Raw genomic sequence first — 22,066 nt, 5'->3', positions numbered from 1 at the left:
CTGACCATTTGAATTTTTGCACATATTCTGTCCACCCTTCACTGCCTCAATCTGCATGAAATCATAATAACATTTAATGTTGTAATTACTTGACTTTTTCTGATTTGTGTTGCTTTATATCTAAGAAAATGTGACAACATAATGAAAACTTCTTTGACATGAAAATTAAAGAAATGCTTTCTTTATTTATATAAAGTGGATTTTTAAAATTCCCAGTTCAATTCCATATCTCTAACAGAAAGCATGGAGAAGCAGTAAGTGTGTTCACTAATGGTTCCAGGATACAAGTGTTAACTTGCTGTATATATGCTAAATTCCTGAATCTATTTAATCGGTTTATTCAGCCAGCCACCTACAGGGAAGGTCACCATGTCAAGCAATGCTGAATGGTATTTTGTGTGAATTGGGAACAGAACTTTTAAAGGCTAGAGGTTTAGGAACATAAACCAGATGTGCTCATTTGAAATAGTCTACTTATTAAAAAAATAGTCTACTTATTAAAAAAAGGTCAAACACTTAGATCTTTTTAAAATCTTACTGTCAGACACACTCCATAGAACTAAGAATTTTATTGTTCTGAATGGTATGAATTTCACCAATTTCTTGGATTAAATATGTCATCTGATCTTTGCCATAAATATATTACTTTCTTGTTTATCATCTAATATTGCATGGAAGAATTTTTTTAATTCTGTCAGATGAATATTCTTCAAGATAATGACTTTAAAAATCCCTTTCTATCTTTTTATTTTTATTTTTCAGAATTTCTGCAAGCATAATATGAATTAATATTCATATATTGGTTTACAAAACCGTTTTTTCAGTCAATAATTTGCACAGAATAAATCTAGATAATGATGTGGTAGTGTGGAGATGTTTGTTGGTTTGAAGGTTTTGTGGGGGGAGAGAGGGGAGGTCTTTCCATACATACATGTCTGAAGAGGATCCCTTGTCTATAGGAGTCAAATTAAACATCATATAATTATGGGTGGAATTTAACTCTGTTGGTCACTCTGCTCAATTTATTTACTGAACCACCTACACTGACTGGCAGGATCTTATTTCTTGCTATCCTCAAATTCCTAGATAGGAAATTTTAGGACTTCTTAGAAGAAAAAATACTGAAGTGTGAATCAAGCGACTTGAAATATGTATAGGGAGAAGGAGTCAATTTTTTTTTCAACTTCCACACAGAATATGGAATATTAAATGGAGCTCTATTCATTCTGCTTGAATCACCAGTCCACCCAATGCTCAGAAGCTGCTCAGAGCAGCAAAGGTTGAAAGCATCTGTTCTCCTCCCATTCTGAGTCCCACCCTTCTTGCTAGAACCCCTCAAAGGAACAAAGCAGAGAAAAAAAAGAAAAATAAATACCTGATAGAGCAATCAAAAGTTGCAGCAGAGCAGAGAAAATGAAACACCTGCCTTTGATAGCATACAGCAACTGATTGCTATGAAATGTCTGTAGTTCTGCTTTCTCTGGTATGGATTACATAATTATTGACAATTTTCTTATTTCAACTACTTTATGATCTTGAAGGTCATAGGAATCCTGGAGTTATAATGAACAAAAAGTAAATCTGCTAAATCTGCTCTTTGGAGAAAATATTTTGCCTTCTGCTTGAGCTGCATCACTCTCTGTCCCTCACAGTAACTACACAGAGCAAGGACATCAACCAGAGAGTGGGCTACAAAAACCAGCCAACAAATAAAACCACAAAAACAGATCACTAACAAAAAAAAATGCAATTATAATTGAGGATAATTTTGCCTAGGTTATATTCAGATGGTTTGCTCTGTTTTGCATTTGAATACTTTTCACAGAGTGTTCTTTATTCATAATGAACTGCAGTTGACTTTCCCTTTCTAGGTCAGAAACATTATTCATCCTTCAATGTACATCTCCTCTAAAAAAAAAAAAAACAAACTTGAATTAAATTCTGGGTTGTACCCATTTAAATTTATACAGAAGAAAACCCTTAAACCCTGAGCACTGGTACATGTTCAATAAATGTTTTCCTGCAAAGGATTATTCCCCCCCCCCCCTTTTTTTTTTCTCTCAAGGTGCTATGATTTGGGTTTGGATCTTATAAAAGGTTAATCAAGTGATTTGGAGATATATTTTTTTCCTTCTGATATGAAATATGAGTAAAATACATCTAGCATAACCCATTTTCCAAAAGAGTCCTCTTTGGATTCCTAGTGTTATTTCTTTGAATAAGAATAACAATGTTTGTCATGTTTGATAACCTTAGAGCTTTCTTCTAAATTTTCCAAAAATACAAACTTGAAACGAATTTCTTTACTGATTCTATAATTTTATTGAGATTTCGTAGACCATAAGTACAAAAATATTTGATAAAATAAAAAGAAAATGCTTTCCAAAAGTAATAATATTTTTTATAGATACATCCAAACTTTCATAATAAAAATCACAAATAAATGAGGCAGATATTCTAAGAACCTCCTTTTGCTAATATTTATCTTTATGACTGATAATTTAACTGACCTAGTCTCTTCTTTGGGTAATTTATCAAGGTAACATTTTTAGTTTTTAAATGCTCTTACACTATCTGTGATAAGGCTTAGAAAATTTGGGGCTCTTTTTATCAATTTTATTAGTTGGAAATGTGTCCATCTGACACATAAGTTTCAGAGGTTGACCACATGGAATTTTTTGTTAATAGTGTGGGAATTATGGATTGGTTCATTACTACATTAGTATTAGTTCAGCCTTCTATTTAAGGATTAAACATGAACACTGTTTAATTTAATATTCTACTGAATATTTACAACAGTTCATTTTTTGGATAAAGTACACTATTTGTACTTCTTTTATTTTATTCGTGGGTTTAAGAGTAAATGAGAGACATTGTTCTATTTCAGAGGTAAAATAGCACATTTCCTTTCCTTCAAGGATAGTTTACAAAAAAAAAAATAAGATGGATCAAAATTTTAGGGCTGTAGCACCTACAGTATATTTGTTCCTTTTGAAATGTCCACTTTAGTATTTCCTAGTTTTCCCAAACTGACACTATATTTTAATTTTATTCCAACCTAATTAAAGTAGGAATATCAAAAATCATCATGGTATACAAGACTGTGAATGAGACTCATTCAATTAATATAAGATCATGAGAAACTGTAACTAAGTATTTTAAATTAGCACATATATCTTTAGTTTATTAATCCATCATTATTTGCTTCATTGATTCCAAAAGCCTATTTTGCTTCTTAGACATGATAAAAAATAATTGACTTGGTCTGCAAAGGAGAGGTTATACTAGCATGAAGCTTAAAAAGACATCTGATGGAGCATTCCCATTATTCAGATATCCAAGGATAAGTACCCAGAGTAGTTCAGTGATGAACTGTGACTAGGTAGTGTGAAAAGTCTCAGAGGAAAACTTCAAAGCAGGTGAAGCAAAGTGACATTTTAGAGGCTCTGCTGGAAAGCTGCACAAGCCACACTCAGCAGGTCCATCTCACTTGTGTCTGCCTTCTGCAAGGAGCACCCTGCAAATGGAAAAGAAAATGCTGCAGTGGCTTGGATTTACTGGCAACTCTACCTCAACAGTGAAGATAAAAATTGCTGTTTCGTACTCTCTGACCCATGAAACCTAATTATCTCATTTTCTTGGTTAAATTGATAGCAAATCAAGCACCTTCTCATACTCCAGTACTACTTCTGAATCTCTGCTCCATTCCTGCTTTTGGATAGGAAAAACTGACTTTACTGTTATGAATTTGAAACAACCCCAGTGAAGGTCAGAAATAGCTAGAACAACATCCATTCTAATACAATTTAATTAGTGTTGGTCATTCAGAGGATTCTCCCTGAACAGTGCTGGTCTCACTACATCAAGATCTTGATCTGACTCATTGACAAAACACTCCCTGATTTTCCCAGAACAGGGATTTTGCTGTGCAGTTTGTGGGATGCTACAGTCTTTGGACAGATTATTATTATACAAAATATTTTTGAAAAACAACCTCAAAACCAATTTCAAACATTTTCTGTAATTGTGTTCCTAAATTTTTAATTATTTTTCAGTAACGTCTTTGATTTTAATCATCTTAACGATTTGTGATAGATTAGAGCATAGCATTCTGGGCTTTCATTGTATTACATACTGTGCAGTGGGAAAAAGGTGTGTCTTACCCAAAGTAATGGTATTCTTCTCCACTTTCTCTGACAAAATGTTTTAGACTGTTCACAGTAATCTGCCACCTGTGCAGTTTAATACTGCTTCCAATTATGACAAAGTAAACGTATGCTATAAAAACCTCTGCTGCTTTGTATTCTGTGTGCCACCTAACAATCTTCTGCCCTGTTTGCCTTTTGTACTGCTGTTGTGCTTTGGACTGATGGTTTCAATGATTTTTCCCTTTCTAATCACTGTGCTGGATGATTGTTCTATTAAAGTCAGAGTCCTTACATTGGTTTCTTGCTTCACACCTTATTATTTCATATTTATCTCACACTTAAACTTATCTGAACCTCTCTGGTCTAAAAGAATAGTGGGGTTCACAAATAAGGAAGCTGAGAAATTCTCTTTGTTAGTGGCTTCTGAGTTATAACAGGGTTCCTCCTGCAGTTTTTGAGAATTTTGATATCAAAGAATTAATTCAATCGGTCAGTTGAAACCTTCCTGGCTTCAGACAAACTCCCAGTTCTCTGTCTCCTCACCTTTTGAAAAACATTGGCTTTTGCATGAAGGGAATACATATTGTGGGGCTGACATGATTTCAGCACTCCACTGACAAAGGTGGTTCTATACAATTTTAAATTTTTTCTCATTAAGCACAGAAGTGTAAAATAAAACTTTCAGATAGCTCTAATAAAAATAGGAAAGTGCTTCTACAAAGCATAGTTTTGAAAGTTCTGGTTGTTAACTTACATGACTGTTTTCATGACCTTTTTGGATCTATGAGATACATTTAATACTGGATTATTTCTAAAGATATTACAGGCCACATAACTTACTGGACTTGATGGGTTTTATTTGTTTTAACTATACTGTTCTATCCCTTTTTAATTCTTGAGAATACTACTACCATTGCATTCTAAAAAGCTGTAAAGAATGAATGTTACCTACTCCTAGGACAGTATGCATTTGCTGAGGGAAAATCTCAATCATACTCCCCAAAGCATTACAGATGAAAAGAATATTTTTTGCTTAAGTACTGCTTAATGCAACTGTTAAGTGTTTTGTTTGTGCTACATTGTATTGTAGTAGTCAAACTTCCCTTCCATTGTCAATTTACAAAATACATCATCCTTGAATTGCTTTTTGAAGAAAGGCTACTGTGTTAATATATATATTTCAATAATTAATGGAATAATAAAGTAAGCCTAGATTTGACTGTGTTCCCAGTGAAAATGCAAAAAAGAAAATTAACAGTAGATGTTTTCATTTTAACAAAATAATAGAACAAATTTTAAAATATAAATATAACATTTACACTTTTTTAGAAATAATTTTCTTTTTCTTCAATGAGATTAGGTATTTCAACAGTCATTTTAAGATACTGAAAACCACGCTCCATTAAAATGTCCTTTGTGCAGTAAAATAAATTGTGTTCAAATTAAGGTTTTTGTAAACTGTGAATTGGGGCTTGGATGAATCTTATAAGTAATCATTAAAATCTTTTATTTTGTAGTGATTTAGTTTTTACTGATTTCAGTTATAAATCAAATTTTCTGTTGAACAGAAATGTCCTGAGACACACAATGGAAAAACTTGTAAAGAAAGTCTCAACAGACACCAGAATTAGGAGATAATAAAATAGGGAAATAGACTGCAACAAAGATAAATCATTGTTTTACTGGTTTGGCTTGTTCTGTTCTTTCCAGCAAGATGCTCCTTTGGAGACCTGTTATTGCCAAGGTCCTCACTGAAAAACTGGGAAAATTATTTCTAGCAGTAAAATGTGTTTTATTCATCAGGAAGAGTTCAGTTCACAGTAGTCCTTAACCTTTTGACCCTCATATTCCTTGCTGAAATATAATTTGCTTAATTTTGTTTAACCACTAGCTGAAGAAAAAATATAGCAAGTATACTTGCAGTGCAGTTTAGAACATCTAGCGTGTTTTGACATTTTGCATCCTAGCAAAATTGCAATTATAATGCTTTAGGTATACCTAACATGCCCTGACACATTTAGGAGAATGAACACAGCATTGAAAACTGTTTTCAAAAAACATTTATGTTCATGCAGTATGCACAGAAAAAAGAATTCAGCAATTCAATTTGGTTTTGAATTCAAACTTCAAAGGGTTTCAAGAATGTTTATTACAGAACCAGAACACGGATTTAACAGACTAGAGATGCAGGTAGAATTGGCTGAACATCTTTTCCCTTATAGTGATGAGAAAAATATTTTGAAAGAAAAGAATAACAAGTAAATACTAATCAGAAATCTAAACTCCCCTTTGTGTCCCAATAGCCTCTCTCACTCTAAATGCAGATATTTTGGGGAGGTTAGTAACTTATGTGAACAAAAGCATATTGACATCAATATTTATCAAAAATGAGTAAGAATCATAATCATTATTAAATGTGAAGAGTTATTTGACTGCAAGTGTATTTTCTGAAGTCTTTCTCTTTCTGAATGCTGAATGAGACACAAGACTTACAAGTGTGGGCAACAATTGATGGCATTAAAGAGCAGAGCTTAATTCCAATATCAGGCTTGCCTATCCTCCAGGACACTGGGCAAAATCCTAACTAAGCACCTGAAACCTGAAAGAGTTCAGTCATTTGCTTGTGGCTTGGTTTCTGTTGGCAAAACAGATTTAATTGCAAGTCCTTACTCTCTGGGCTGTTGTGGCAGTCTGTCCATGGAAGGCTGAGGACAGGGGGACTGCAGGAGCCCAGGAACACCCAGGGAACACCACACACTGACCATGCTCTGCAGCTCAAAGCCTGCCAGCTCTGCCTTCAGTCTGGAAATTCCTCTGAACTCCAGAGCAGGGAGGTACCACACACACTTGCTTTTCTGTTCCCCAGCACGTTTGGCACTATCTGAGCACGCATATTTAGCATTTCTGTTCAGCTCTCTTAACACACTTAGACACTTGCAAGAAAGTCAAGAATAATGCAGACTCTCATGCTTGACATCTGGCCCTCAGTGTCACTGTTCCTTCCTCTGCTATAACTACGGAGAAAAATTCTGAGAGAGCAGCACAGCTTTTCTCTCTAGGCCAGTTCTTTGACAGGCTGTGATATATTAATAAGGAGCACTACTTTATATTACTTTGGTAAACCCCCAAAGAAGGGACTGGTATGAAGAAATGTGACTCACATTACCCAGGTTTGTTGAAGGGAGTCTTAATGTCACTTTTAACAGCACAGAAATCATCTACAGCTAGATATAGGACAAAAACCAACTGATCATTTAGGGGAGCAGCCCTCCCCTCCATTCTCTCTGCAGTGGTGGGGAGTCTGCCTTGGAAGAGCACCTGAAAGCTTTCACAGGTAGAGAGGCTTCTGTAGAGCAAACAGCATTCTCAATACTATATATATATATATACATATCTCAATACTATATATATATATATATACACATACATATATATATATATATGTGTGTGTGTGTGTATATATATATATATATATATATGTGTGTGTATATATATATATATATATGTGTGTGTGTGTGTGTGTATATATATATATATATATATATATATATATATATATATATATATATGTAATTTTGGGGTTTTTTTACTGCCTTTCTCTTTACTGCATACTAAGATTGCTATTGGCACTGTAAGTTATTAGCCCCAGGTTGCCCAAAGCGCCTTGGGTGCTAAAAATCCATTACTGTGGTATTTATTTTGGAGCTACAGACTAGATGAACAAGGGAATAGGGTAAGATTTACTCTGGTAGGCTGAGAATTTCAAAGAAACTATGCTTCACTGAATATATGGATTTTAAATGTCTTTATTAGAACTTTCATTTAGGCATTTCCTAAAATCTTACCATGATATTATTAAGAACATACAAAATTTGGAAACTGAAAATGCAGAGGTAAACAAATTATTTGTTACAAAAAGGGCCTCACAGGTCTCAGGGGAAATAGAATATTCTAATATCTGTTTATACCAGCAGAAGTAAATCATATTTGGTAAACATAATGTTAGTCATTTGCAAACATAAAAAATTGTGGAGTTTCTTTTGTTTGTTTCAAAGACTTTGCAAATCACATTGAATTTATTTTATAAACTGAATAGTAAGACTTTGGCTGTGGATGAAAATTCCCCTCTGTATAAAAATGGCTTTTTTTTTGCATTTTGCCCTTCCTTCCTTCCTTCCTTCCTTCCTTCCTTCCTTCCTTCCTTCCTTCCTTCCTTCCTTCCTTCCTTCCTTCCTTCCTTCCTTCCTTCCTTCCTTCCTTCCTTCCTTCCTTCCTCTCTTACCTCTCTTTTCTCCTTCATTTTATTTCCCTCTTTTTTTGTCTCTTTTTTGGTACAAAGACATACCTTAGTTTTCAAAAATCAAGTTAATTTTCAGTAGGTCAGACTAGAAAACCAAAATGAACCATGTGAAATGACAGCTTACAGTCAAAGTCTCTGTGTCACAGTTTCCAAATTATTTTTGTAGTGTATTGAATTTTGGACGATGACTTCCTTTCCATTTCTCATGACAAGCTTTGAGGTTTCTAAACTTTGAATTCCAAGCCATGAGAAAGAGAAATCAAATATTGCACTGCTTCTCGTAGCACAGGGTATGTCTGTGGTTTGAGCTATCAGGAACAAAACCCAAAACAACAGTTTTCAAACTATTTCAGAAAGTACAGTTTCTTCAGGAATGGTGAAATTTATCAGAAAACACGAAGGGCAAAAATAAAAGGGCAAAAGAAAAGGTAAAGAAGGGCAAAAATAAAAGGTAAAGAATTGAGTTGCTCAGTGTTTTCTTGCTGAAATGAAGAACTTTTCCATTGGAAAACCTCTCAGAAATATTTCAGTGGTTTGGGCTCTGAGGTGTTTGTGTGGCACAGCTGCCAGGAGGACACAGCATGCACTCTATGCTGTGGTGTCCATCAGTCCCACAGAGTGCACCCATCATGTTAGAGCATCCCACCATTCCTGCAGGCAGCCACTTTATAGAAATTCTTTAGGAGTAATGAGGAGGGTGACTTTAGGAGGAAGGGACAAAACTAAAGGTGAGTTCAGCTTGTACCTAATTTTAGCTTGTTTATCCTTCTGCTGTTATGCTATCTGCCAGATTTCAGGCTGCACTTTTTAGCTTCACTGACTATGATAATTCAGAATATAAATATCAAACCTACATGTCTCAGAGTGGGGTATTCAAATTATACATAACAGAAGAAAATCTGTAAATATGTAAAGAAGAGTTGCTAAGCTGTCATCTTCCTAATAAACCATCATAAGAAGTAGATCATATCTTGAGAATATTATACAGAAAAACATTGTAAATACTTTCTTTTAATTTTCTATTTATTGTTAAACAAACTGTAAAATTGATAATTTAAATAAATATTTTCCAGAAAGCACAGTTTGATGTGCTTCAATTCGGATTGAATTAGACTCTTTACAGCTAAATTTTAAAAAGTACATTTTCCCACACTCTTTTCTTAAAAAAAAAAAAATTCCATTCTATCCACCTGATTAATACAGTGCAGTTGCTGTACCATAGTGCAGCCAAGGGAGAGATGGATTAATATGTCAGCTGAAATTGACAGTAGGATGACTAGTAACCTTCTTGATAGAATTCCATGGGGTTTCAGGCCTTCTAGGTAAATGCTTATAGCCAAAACCCCTAGTTTTAAGTAAAAATGTGTAATTGCAGAAGGAGCTTTTATTTTGACACAGAGTACTAAAATTAGGGTGTTTGTAAAAAAAAAATTAAATTTATTTTTCTCTTTGACAATTATTGAACCAGGGTTTTTTTCCATGTTGTTCCAGAGACAGAAAAGCTTGCTTAAAAAAGTCAGAATTTTTAGACTGAAAGGACTGTTGATATAAAATGGATCAATCATAATGTTAATGCTCATAAGAGACTTGGTTTTTAATCCTAAATTATATATAGAAAAAGAATAAAAGAAAACTGCAAACAGATACAAAATACCTATAGGAATGAGGGTTTGGCAGCATTTACTAAACATCCGGGCAGTGACCTTATGAATGCCGGTGCTACCAATGTAGTTATATGTCAAGTGAGGTTTAGGAAACATCTACTTTTCTTTCTAAATGCAGTTGAATTCTGGCCCCTAGTCCAGCCAGGTGTTACCTGTCTTGGGTGGTGGCTGGGTCCAGCTCTGTTGCAAGAAGAGCAGGGTGAGTACATGCCACGTGGGAAGGGATTCCCAGAGCAGTTGTTCTGCTCATCTTTACCTCCTACTCCCAGCTTGGGTCAGATAGCTGCTGTCTAGGAAAGAAAGTGAAGGACAAGACAGACTGGGACAAGTTCAAGCCTTGCCCCTCAAGGCAGTATTTGTAAGGAAAGCCTGTGTAGATATTGCTTCAGGCTTCCCTTCTGTGGTTGTTTCATTCTAGTGCTTCAGGTGAAAATCAGGTCCTATGGATACAGGCTCGTGTCAATCTGGTTTGCTTTTTTTTTTTTTTTTTTTTTTTAGATATTATCTCAAATGGCATTAGAAAAGGTTTTGGTTAATTATGTAAGATATACAAGTATATAAGAGGATTCATCCCTCTTATACAAGAGTTCAAATGCAATCCAAACATGTTGCAAACAAAACCAAAAGTTTTATGTGAGACAAAGCCTCACAACATTAATTGTCCAATCTTACAGAATTAAAGATTTGAAAATACACTGATCAATGTCTCCTGCAAACTGTCAAATATTAACTCTTCTGCCAGAGCTCTCATTTGCACTGTCTAAACAACTATGTCTCACCCTTCATTTAGAGAATGACCTTTTGTAACTAAGAAGAAAATTAACAGCAAAAACTTCTTTTAAATGGTGTGAGATAAAAATCCTATTTAATCTGCAATAACAATTGCTTTATTTCTAGGAGTTTGTCTTCTTAGAAGTATAAAATTTATCACCTGTGGAGTTCTGAAAGAGTTATCATACAAGAACATAAAAATGCAGATGTTTTGATTAGATAATTGTATAATTGGAGATAGATCTCCAAAGAATTTAACACCCACCCTCAAAGAGTGTGTTAGTGTTGGAGCTGCTCCTGGTAATGAGGAGCTACCCCTCAGCCAGCCAGGCTGGGCACAAGATAATGATGTCCTGCCTCTCATCTGGCAGAGTTTCTGACAAGAATGGCAATGAAGTGACACAAATGGCCCATGAGGGGCCAGTGTGCTCCTTGGCTTCCTCTCCACCAGCAGCTACCTGGGAGCACTGAGGTCACACACCTACACCTCCCATCTACACCTCCATTTAGTCAGACCCTAAAATTAGGCGTATCATTTTGAGATTATGATGCTCACGTCTGGCAGAGACATAAAGTGTGGAACATCTGCAAGCATGGAAAGATTTTATGGAGGCAGACAATGCCCATTAATCACACTTGGCCACTTTTCCTATGGTATCCCAAGGCTTCTCATCTAACTATGAAGGCCAGAACCTCAGTATGTCTCGATCAATGACTGTAAACAAAACAAAATTGATTTGCTTTAGATAGGTCATCAGTGTGGAGGGTGGTGGTTTTGGCTACCAAGATCTAAGTTGTTCAACCTGGGAAATAATTTCTGAAACATTCAGCTGGAATTAATAATTTGACTGAACCTAAATATGTATAACATTTCCTTCTCATCCTGGTTGAGACAGATATATCCTAACTCACAGTGGAAAACTAGTAATTTGGAGTGCTTGAGCAAAGGGAAAACATTGGACAGTGCAGAATATATTAATACCTAAGATGCCTCAGGTGAGAATTTCTCTGCAGAAAAAAAAAAACTTGTAGAAAGTGATGAATGAAACCAAAAGGTCTTATGGAAAATATTAGGATTTGATAGAATTTACTCCTAATTTTTAGAGTTTCAAAGAAAACTGTGCCTTTTTCTTATTTGTTAAGCTGATGAAATAAGCTATAGCAATGCAGTACATTTTTCTTTACTTAAATCCCTTGGGTGGCTGAAATCCTGGCTGAAATAAGTATTTTTTCTCATATTTTATAGGTCTGTCCCATAGAATCTGACAGCAGTTGTAGAGAACATTGAGATGCACTAATCATGGGCAGCATTTTAACTTTAGAAATATTTTCTTGATTTCACATACACAGAAAAATGGCCAAGCTCGGAATGCTGTTCAGATGTAGCAGCTTCCATCTCTCTTCTTTATTCATGAGATAGACAGAGTATTCATTATTACCAGTAAACTTAAATGTATAATTGATTAACACGAATTCTGTAGAATGTACAAACAAAATTGAAAGACATACCAGCACAGAAAAATTATTTTCTGCAAGCTGTAGGTCCTGATAGAAGGCCAGCAGGTTAATCTATTTCTTCAACAAGCTTTTGACTGTTCCTTAAACTTTTGAACCTAAAGAGACCTGAATTTTACTCTTTTTAATGTGTATAGACAAAATTCTCTTTTTCCCAAATATTTATCTGTATCACTGTAATAAAACACCCCAAAGGCTCAGTATACCCTCTCAAAGGAGTAATGCAGACCTCTCTAGAACTGGTCCTACAGGTTTTCAGAATTAAGACAAAGATTTCTCAGACATGTGAGTTACAGCTGTTTTGACTCATCAGTAAGGTAACTGCAAGGTCTGTATTACATGTGTCTATGCTTTAAATGTCTGCCAAAAGCACCTAAACCTCTGTTGCTCTCTTCCTCATTCCACCAGCAGTAGAAACCCAACAGACCAGCAGATTATGGTAAATTAGAAGCAGTGGTTTGGAAGTGGCTACTACCTAGCCTTACCTGTAAATACTCATCCCTAGCAGCCTGTAAAATCCTTTGTCTCTCCTGCTCATGGAGCACAGTCAGCACTGGGAGGAGCTGAGGAGCTATCAGCATGCCTTCGTTGTTCTTCTGAGGCAATTTCTTTCAATTTTGGTTCAACATTTCAGCCTGGTGACCCCGTGCATGCCATGGTGACACATCCAAAAGGACCAGTCTCCACAGTGGGTGTAAATGTAGTGGTGGAAGACATTCAGATAATTACAGTGAGAAAAGCTGCAGCGGAGGGGGCAGCTGGTTTACCAAAAGTTCGCTTAACTCAGACTCTAACACAAATACTGTAAAGCTGCTGCCTGCCTGAGATATCCTGTCCAGTATGAAATATATGTTAATTTTGCCGTTTGGATCTTCAAACACTGTTCCATGGTGGTCTGTCTTGTCATATAAGCTTTAAGGCTGAATTTCAATTTGTTTTCTCTAGAGAAATATAGGCATGACATTGTCAAGATGGCACTTCCTGACTCACATTAGTACGTTCCACGGTCTTGTCCCTGCCTGTGCCTGAGCACCTGAGTGTTGGGAAACGGTGCTGATGGGGGTGAGGTGGTGACAGGGTAAATGAGGAAACATTTAATGCAGAAAAATAGATTTTTTTAACACACATTTTAGTGTTCCATAAAAATTACAGATTGAAGAAATCTTGTGGTTTTGCACATTCCTCAAAATTGTTCTTATTCCCTAAACTCCACTGATACATTGCCTAATTTAATTTTAAAGGAGTAAAGTGATAGTTACTCACATTTTCCCTTTTATTTTTTTTTGTTCTTACTTATAAACTCTGCACACCTGGGATTGCTAAAAGCTTCCCCTTGCTCCACTGAGGTGTTTATCTTTTCTTCCTTATTACTGTTTTGGGGAAGAAAATGTGTATCTGGGGCCAGTATGGTGATTACTCACAGCACTCCCTAGTTAAACAGCTTCAGTGGTGTGGTTCCTCTGGGTAAAAGTTTACAAGAATGCCTTTGAACTTTCTCTTGAACATGGTTTCCTTTACAGTTTTTTTGATACTGATAATTCTTTATCAGCTTAATCCTGATGTGGTATCTAACCTTCAGGAATATAATTAGTAGAAAGTATTTTTTTTTCTGCTGCTAATATGCAGTATATATAGTGTACAAGCATTAGTAAAGACATTCCAATGCATAGAAATCCATTCCTTTCATACAAACCTTTCCTAGTTTAGAAAATGTTGGTTTTGTTTAATGTTGCTCTGTGAAATGATAGTGCTGAATACCATACACATTTTATACATAAAATAGTTTTATTTATTCAACTGTACTAATTGTCCCAAAGCATTAAATAATGAAAATCCTTTTACATGACACTATACTAGCAATTCCTTAAAAACTGCAGTATAATATGCTTTAAAGGAATATATATTTTTCAAGGTTCAATTACTGTCATGGCAAATATCCAGACCAGTGAACAAAGACAATAAAATACCTTGTACAAAGTTAGAGGCCCCTGAACACTTTTATTATACTGTACACACTGGAATCCATGAAAGAGTTTTTAGCCACTATAGTCTGGGAAACCATCTGGTTTGTTCTGTTTTGAACAAAGAAAGCCATTTTTATATTCGTACTTTTCCCCCTTATTGGAGGGGAGGACTTATGCTGCCGTAGTGAAGATTGTGTCAGCACTTCCTTTATTAAATCCATTATAAGAACCAAAAGAGAGACTGGAGAGTCGTCAAGTGTCTGCAGGTGGAGGCGGAGGGAGGTGTGAGCCCAGAGCAGCCCGGGACCTTCCTGCTGCCCCAGCCGTGCGCGCTGGCCCAGCGGGGCTGAGCAGGCCTGGTGACTGCACTGCGGCAGCCACTGCGGAAATCCATCTCTGAGATTCTCACCTGGTGCTGGGTGAGTCCATCTCTGAGATTCTCACTGAGTGCTGGGTGATTCCATCTCTGAGATTCTCACCTAGTGCTTGGTGTCTCCATCTCTGAGATTCTCACCTAGTGCTTGGTGTCTCCATCCCTGAAATTCTCACCTAGTGCTGGGTGATTCCATCACTGAGATTCTCACCTAGTGCTTGGTGTCTCCATCCCTGAAATTCTCACCTAGTGCTTGGTGAGTCCATCTCTGAGATTCTCACTGAGTGCTGGGTGATTCCATCTCTGAGATTCTCACCTAGTGCTTGGTGTCTCCATCCCTGAAATTCTCACCTAGTGCTTGGTGAGTCCATCTCTGAGATTCTCACCTAGTACTGGGTGATTCCATCACTGAAATTCTCACCTAGTGCTGGGTGATTCCATCTCTGAGATTCTCACCTAGTGCTGGGTGATTCCATCACTGAGACACTCACCTAGTGCTTGGTGATTCCATTGCTTGGTGCAGCCACCATCAGAGGAGCAGGAGTCCCTCCATGGCCATCCACTGGGCCTGTCCCTGGGTGACATCGTGTCCTGTAGGGTCTGTCATTCAGTCAGGGCTCCTGGACTGGCTTTGGGGACAGATAGGGGATGCAGACAGATGTGTGTCTGCTTGGGATGTGTCCTGGAACAATGCCTGAGCTGGAGAGGGCCGAGCGCGGCAGGGCTCAGCAGTCCCCACAGCACGTGGTGGCAGCACACAGCGCCATCCACACTGTCACCCTACAGGGGACACTTGCCTGTGGTGAGAGCCTGACAGTCCCTGGGACTTGGTGGTGTCAATACAAATACAGAGTAACAGAAAACGAGGGGAATGCCAGTGGCATTTCAAAACTCTGGAGGGACACACTGCAGCTCTGATATACAGTAGAAAAAGCTGCAGAAAATGTTGAGATTTATATTTTTCTTTCATTTCAGAATTAAATAAGTTTGTAACTGCTATTGTAGCCTGTGGGAATTTCTATCCTCATGAAGTAGACAATCATGTTAATTAGTTCTAGCTTTTGTTTCTTAGGAGAATTTCTTAACTATACTTTGTGTTCAACACATTTTATGGGGTGATAAAATCAGCATTTGATATTAAAAACACAGACACTTCCCTCTCAAGATTCCTATTTTGCTTTTTATTAGTGGCAGAAAATCTTATAATACATTATAGTTTAATTTTTAAAAATTAATTTTTTTCTCTTATGTAAAATTGTAGACCTGAAGCTTTCTCTTGCACAGACTCATTTGCAAATGATCTAATGCAAAGACAGTGAATAGTAACATGATGGGAGAGAGGTTTAAGGGTATAAAGGGAACAGCATTTTTTAGAAACATTCTGACATTATCAGGCATCATTATTAAAGTACAAGGCAATGAAAGTAAGGAAGGACTTTAATGCATAATACCCTACCCAGAGCATTTGAGAGTACTGATGAGCTTCACTCAGCCTTGCTGATTACCAGGCCTTGATGACACATGAATAGTGTGCACAGCTCATCTACTTGATGTGTAAGTTTAAGAAATTACTCCTTCAGCTGGCATTCCTTCACCATAAATAGTCACTATAGGAGTTTCCACACAGCTGCTGGGCCAAGTCAACCAGATCAGCTTGAATGACTACCAAAGATGATTTAAAATAACTAATATCTTTTGTGTTGTGACTTTCTATTAAACAGGCTGTCAGAATTACAGCAGTTTTCCTAACAAATAAAAATCTCATGTGCTTAAACCCTAGATATGTTTTATTTTGATTCAAGTTTTGATTAATCAAGGAGTCTTCTCCAGTTTAATTCATGTGTGTTGTTTTGAACTATCATCTGTGTCTGCATACAAAATGACACACATCTGGTATCAAACCATGTACTGATCCCAGACTGAGTGCTACTCTGTGTGAAATTTGGTTCAGCAGATTTATATTGTCTTTGCCATACTTGAAGAGTGCCTTGAGATAGCATCAACTATCAAGATTCGATTCTAAACTTATTTCCAAGGCTTCTAGAGGACAGCAAAGCGTGGGGAGAGAAGTTACAGATATGGAAGATAGATGACCAAGCTTTCCTAGACAGCTGCAATTGCTGTCCAAAATTGTCCATAATTTAAAGTTTTTCTGTTTGGTCAAGAGCTGTGAATACCATGGCACAGTTTTTCACCAAGTAGATGAGTGACACAAACACTTCTGTTCAGTGGGAAATGGCTTACACAAAACACTTTATTTGTTTTGAATTTCTCTCCCCCCACCAGTGTTATCCTGGAGAAATAAATAAACAGTGTGAGTTACGTTTCTTCATGCACTGGGTTGGGAGGTATCTTGTACAATTTACTTTAGCTATAGTCATTGTAATTTGAGTCATCTTTTTGAATTGATGAAACACTCTGAAATATTATGATCTGTTCATCTGGGTTTTGGAAGAGAGCTCATTCTGGCCTGATCTTGCCAGGTTAGGTACTGAATGGTGAAGTCACCCACATATATGAAATTGCTTGCAGATGGTTAAGCATGGAAGCTGAGCCTAATCTCCCCATTTGTCTAGCTTTTATGAAACCTATTTTCAGGCATGGGGATATTTTATTTTATTACATTTACTCATCTTGATTTCTCCTGTGACTAAAGGATTCTATCCCCAGCTGCTTTGTTCTTAATTGTAAGTGAGCAATTACTTCAGGATGTGTTACTTTTGTAGTATAAGCTATTCCCAGAGCAAAAGAAATATTGAGTAAGACAGGGTGTGCCCAGGATATTTTCAAAACTCTACCTTCACTATTTTTATCTTTTTTTTATTTTTTTCATGCTGCAGGATTTTTTTTATGGTATTAGTCTTAGCAGGGTGGATGCAGTGTGATTTTCACAAATGAGATTTTCCTTTCCCAATTATGTTGTACTCTATTTATGGTGTTCCACTAAAATTTAACTTCTAATGTTGTTTTTGTAGACTTGACAATTCCCTTGTCTTTCTGTTTCTCATGAAAAATGCAGAAAATCAGCTGCATCTCTTTATAGTGTCCATTAAATTCTTTAAGAGGTTCCTGTGAAGTCTTAGAAAGATACTCACTAATGAGGAATGAATGCCATACCTTGGCTGACTACTTAAAGAATCACTGACCTGTTCATCACAAAAACAAATTTTGAAAGGCGTGGCATTTCAATCTTATTTATAAAACTCCTAATTCAACAACAAAAAAAGATCTTATATAAAAATAGAATAACACTAGTAAATGCTTTATGGATGAGGATCCTATAAAAGGAAGAAGTTGTTTATAAAAGCTGTATAATTTGCAAGGCCTTCGTGGATATTTCTGGTCTCGCAAAATTTGTGCAAAGTCATGGCATTCAGGAAGCATCAATTAAGCAATTTATTTATGCAAATGGTGAATGTAGTAAGTTAATTAGAACAGCAATGGGTGTTTGCTAGAGATTCCAAGTTTGGCAGGCTAATCACTCTACTCTGGCATGCTGCATGCCATTTGTCCCTTAGGCTTCCCATAAAAATCAGTCAAAACTCCTCATAAAAATGACAGATTGCTTCAAACTCAGGAGCTGTGTCCTGAATATGTTCTAAATAGGATTTGGTGTTTTGGGGAGAAAATGGATTTGTAATCAGATGCAGAGACCCAGGAGAGAGAGGACTAAAGCAGACAGGAAGAGAAGATTAAATGAATATATATGAAGCTTCCAAAGAGCATTTTCAAGTAAGGTATGACTCAGGATTCAAATTTCCCTATATATGCACACAAGACCCAGACTCATACTTTTCAATATCATACTGAATCCATTGAAACCCTCACAAAAAGGGCAAGGTAAATGTTTAACTGAAAAAAACCCAAAACCCTCTATGTGTTTACCCAGCATTTCATTGCTTTCCACTTCAGGAAGGAGATGATTCTAGATAAGGCTGCTAAAGAAAGTAAATCTCTCTGATACTCCAACCACAAAACATCAGTGGTAATCTCTACTTAAATGTTTTTGAGCTTTCAGCTTCAAAGGCTGGCCACCAAACCACTGTGCTGGTGTAATTTTCATCTTTTTCATCATGCAGTGGTGAGGTAGGGTCATTTACGTGTAGTTGCTGGCACTTTGATTTGGCATCATTAATTTTATTTTTCCACAAATAGTCAGATGGTCCTTTGATTAGTATTTCTGCATTAACACACTCAAAATATGAAAACGTTGACTGTCGAGATTTTCTATTCTGCAGCTCTGTCAGTTCAATAATTTTTCTTTTTTTGTGTGTCTGGGAGGGGGGGATTTTTTTCTCTCTGATTCACTAAAATTGCTGTTTCTGGTGCTGAATTAACTAACTAAATTTTTCAGGTTTTATTGGCTTCTGTTACACTTGAAAGGATGGAATAAATTCCATTTTACTGCTCTTATTTTGGCAGACATTTATGCACTGAGAACATGCCCTTCACACTGTCCATCCAATAATTCTGGCAGCATTCACTGAAATTGCAACATCACGGGTCAGAGATTTGGGAGTAAGCCACAATCTACATGGCACAGTAGCTGGAAGTTCAGGTTGCCCAAAATGCACTTGTGTGTGTGTGTGTGTGTGGTCCATGTGAAATTATTAATTGATCATGATGACATGTGGCACCAGAGAGGAAAAGGCACAGAGCAGCCAGTGTCATATCCACAAAGCTGTAAGGATGTGACAGTGAACTTAATGTGGCTTCATTGCAGCATCCACAATTTTATTCAAAATTTAATTGGTTTGTTTGGGCTTTTTTTGTATAGTATATGTCATGTTTAGAACTGCATGGAAAGACCTGCAGAGATGCATATGCAGGGTAGGGGGGTACTGATGCAGATATTTTTCTTTTTTTAGTTTCAGAAAAATTCTCAGAATTAGATCTTTTGCCATACTGATAACTGCCTTGCTGCTCTGATAAGATAATGGTCAAATGTCTCGCATCACTCTGCAGATAAATGCTGGTTTATTTTTATGAAGAAAATTATTACTTTTCCTCATTCTGCTGGAATGGGCCTATATTTCTTCACTCTTTTCAGCCTTTAGGGTGGGAAATATATTTGAGACCTTCCTTTCTTTCTGCAGCTTTTCAGTTTCAATCAATCTACTAAATGGGAACAACATCATCCATTGTTCTCCCTTCTTGCATTTTTTTCCCTTTAACACTGATTTGTTTTAACATCAAGAGATACTGAAGATTTTTTGTTTATTACTGATGAAATGGCTAGTCATCAGTTCATCCCAGGGGAAGAATCACATCTCCAAGTGGAAGGAACATATCACCTTTTAAAAGGAATTGATGATTGAAATTTTGATGAAATGTAGTAATCAAAGTGAGGATTACACTCACAATGACCTTCCTGAGAAATTTTCAAGCTCCATATAAATCTCCTAATCCCACCTACAGCCCCTCTTTTATAAGTACTACATGTTCTTATGTCACCTTCTCCCGTAACTTTGTCCACACTCTCAAAAAATTGTGTAAAAGCTGAAAAAGAGGAGAGATCCCTTGTTGATGTATAGTCTTTCTTCCAGCTGATAGAGAATACTGGCAGAGAAAAATTCCTCTGGAAGTGCTCATTGCTTCGTAGCACCTGACTGCCAAGTGACAGCAGAGCTGCAGTGCAGGTGGCAGAAAAAACTGCCTCACTTAAGGTTTTCTGATGAACACAAGCCTAAGAGCTTTGGATTCACAGAATTGGCTGTGGCCAATTTTTCTTTTGTGATTTTCCTATTTTCATTATTTTTTGACATTTCAGAGATGAAGCTTTGTTATATACCACAAAGCTGTGGCAGTGGACCAGGGAGATAAGAGTTCACTGAGATACAGAACATATAGCCTAAGAAAATGTGTGAAAAATTGAAATGACAAGGGTGGGTTGATAGCTTGTTGCTTCTGAGCTACAGTACCTTGGCTGGAGAATTAGGTAGTTGGAGGCACAGTAAAATAAAATAAAATAAGTGCTGGCTATGCCTACAGAGAAAACTAAAAATACTTAAACCTCCAGAATCAGGACTTATAAGATAGAGATAGATAGATAGATAGATAGATAGATAGATAGATAGATAGATAGATAGATATACCAATCTTAGATAGATCTACCAATTCAGCTTTAAAATAGGAATGCTACAGCTAAAGTATGATTCATACAGTTGATGAAGTATCCTTTTAAACACATTATACTGGGCTTGTATAATTCAGTAAATAAAATGAAATGTAAACAGGATGTCCATACAAGTACCAAATAAAATACAGCAGCATCTAATCAAATATTATCATGTTCAAAAAAAAAACAATATGTAGGAGAAACTAAAGATATTAAGAACTAGAAAAAAAAACTGTAAATAAGAAACTATAATACTGATGTCACTTAATTGGATTTCTTTTCTACTACTGTTAAACAATCTCAAATGAATTATTTCCCATTATCCAAACTACTCTCTCTTTTTTATTGATACATCTCCCATTGACTAGAGAATTAACAGGGTTTTATCTTGGCACTTCCTCTACAGTTCAAAGAAAGTTTGTTGCTATGTCTGTCAAAAAGTAGAGCAAAGATCCTATGTTTAGACCAGTATAATTTTACTTGTCTCAAATAATCAACCTGTTGTACAAGTCCTGTCGGAAAAAGTGGTGATAGGGCCATCATTTGCCCTATTTTCCACCCTTTCCATCACGCTGCAGATATTAATAAAACCCCAGCTGTGCTCCAAAGCATTTATTTTCTTCTACAAGCACAGGTCCTACAATTAGAAATGACCCTGGTAAAGAAGGTTTCATTGAATGAGTTCAAAATAGGCAAATTACAGTTCAAGTTATATCAACTGATTCTTAGGTATGATGAAATAAATTCAGTAAAATTTCCATCAGGTTTCTCTAGCAGCCTTGCTCTTCCCATCAGACTATCCACAAGGAATATGTCACATCAAAGTGCCACGCTGTTTGAAACAGGGGTATTCTAGCCTGTCAAAGTCTGCACTTACATTTGCAAATTAATTTTGTTGGACTTAGAGCCATTATACAACACCCTCACAGCATAAATGTCATCACAATGTGTTGTTAATAGATTGAGTTTCACTGGAATCTGTGATCCAAATCTGAATCTGACCTTTTTATTAGATGCATAGTATTGCACAGTGCTGAAACTGAACAAACATTTAAGTAAATAATCCTTTCAAGCACAGGAAGAATTGGATTGATTTTCCTCTGGGAAGCAAAAAAACCCAACACAATGTGACTAATTTTTACACATCATTTAGAAAACAAGTTCATTTTTTCTGCGTAAAAGTTATTCCCAGAAGTCACAAAATATTTTCTGA

Source organism: Agelaius tricolor, unplaced genomic scaffold (genome assembly GCF_023055355.1).
Source record: "Agelaius tricolor isolate 1412-34295 unplaced genomic scaffold, bAgeTri1.0.p SCAF_11, whole genome shotgun sequence".
Taxonomy (NCBI): Eukaryota; Metazoa; Chordata; class Aves; order Passeriformes; family Icteridae; genus Agelaius; species Agelaius tricolor.
The sequence above is the reverse complement of the archived record's forward strand: the minus strand, read 5'-3'. Positions refer to the sequence as shown.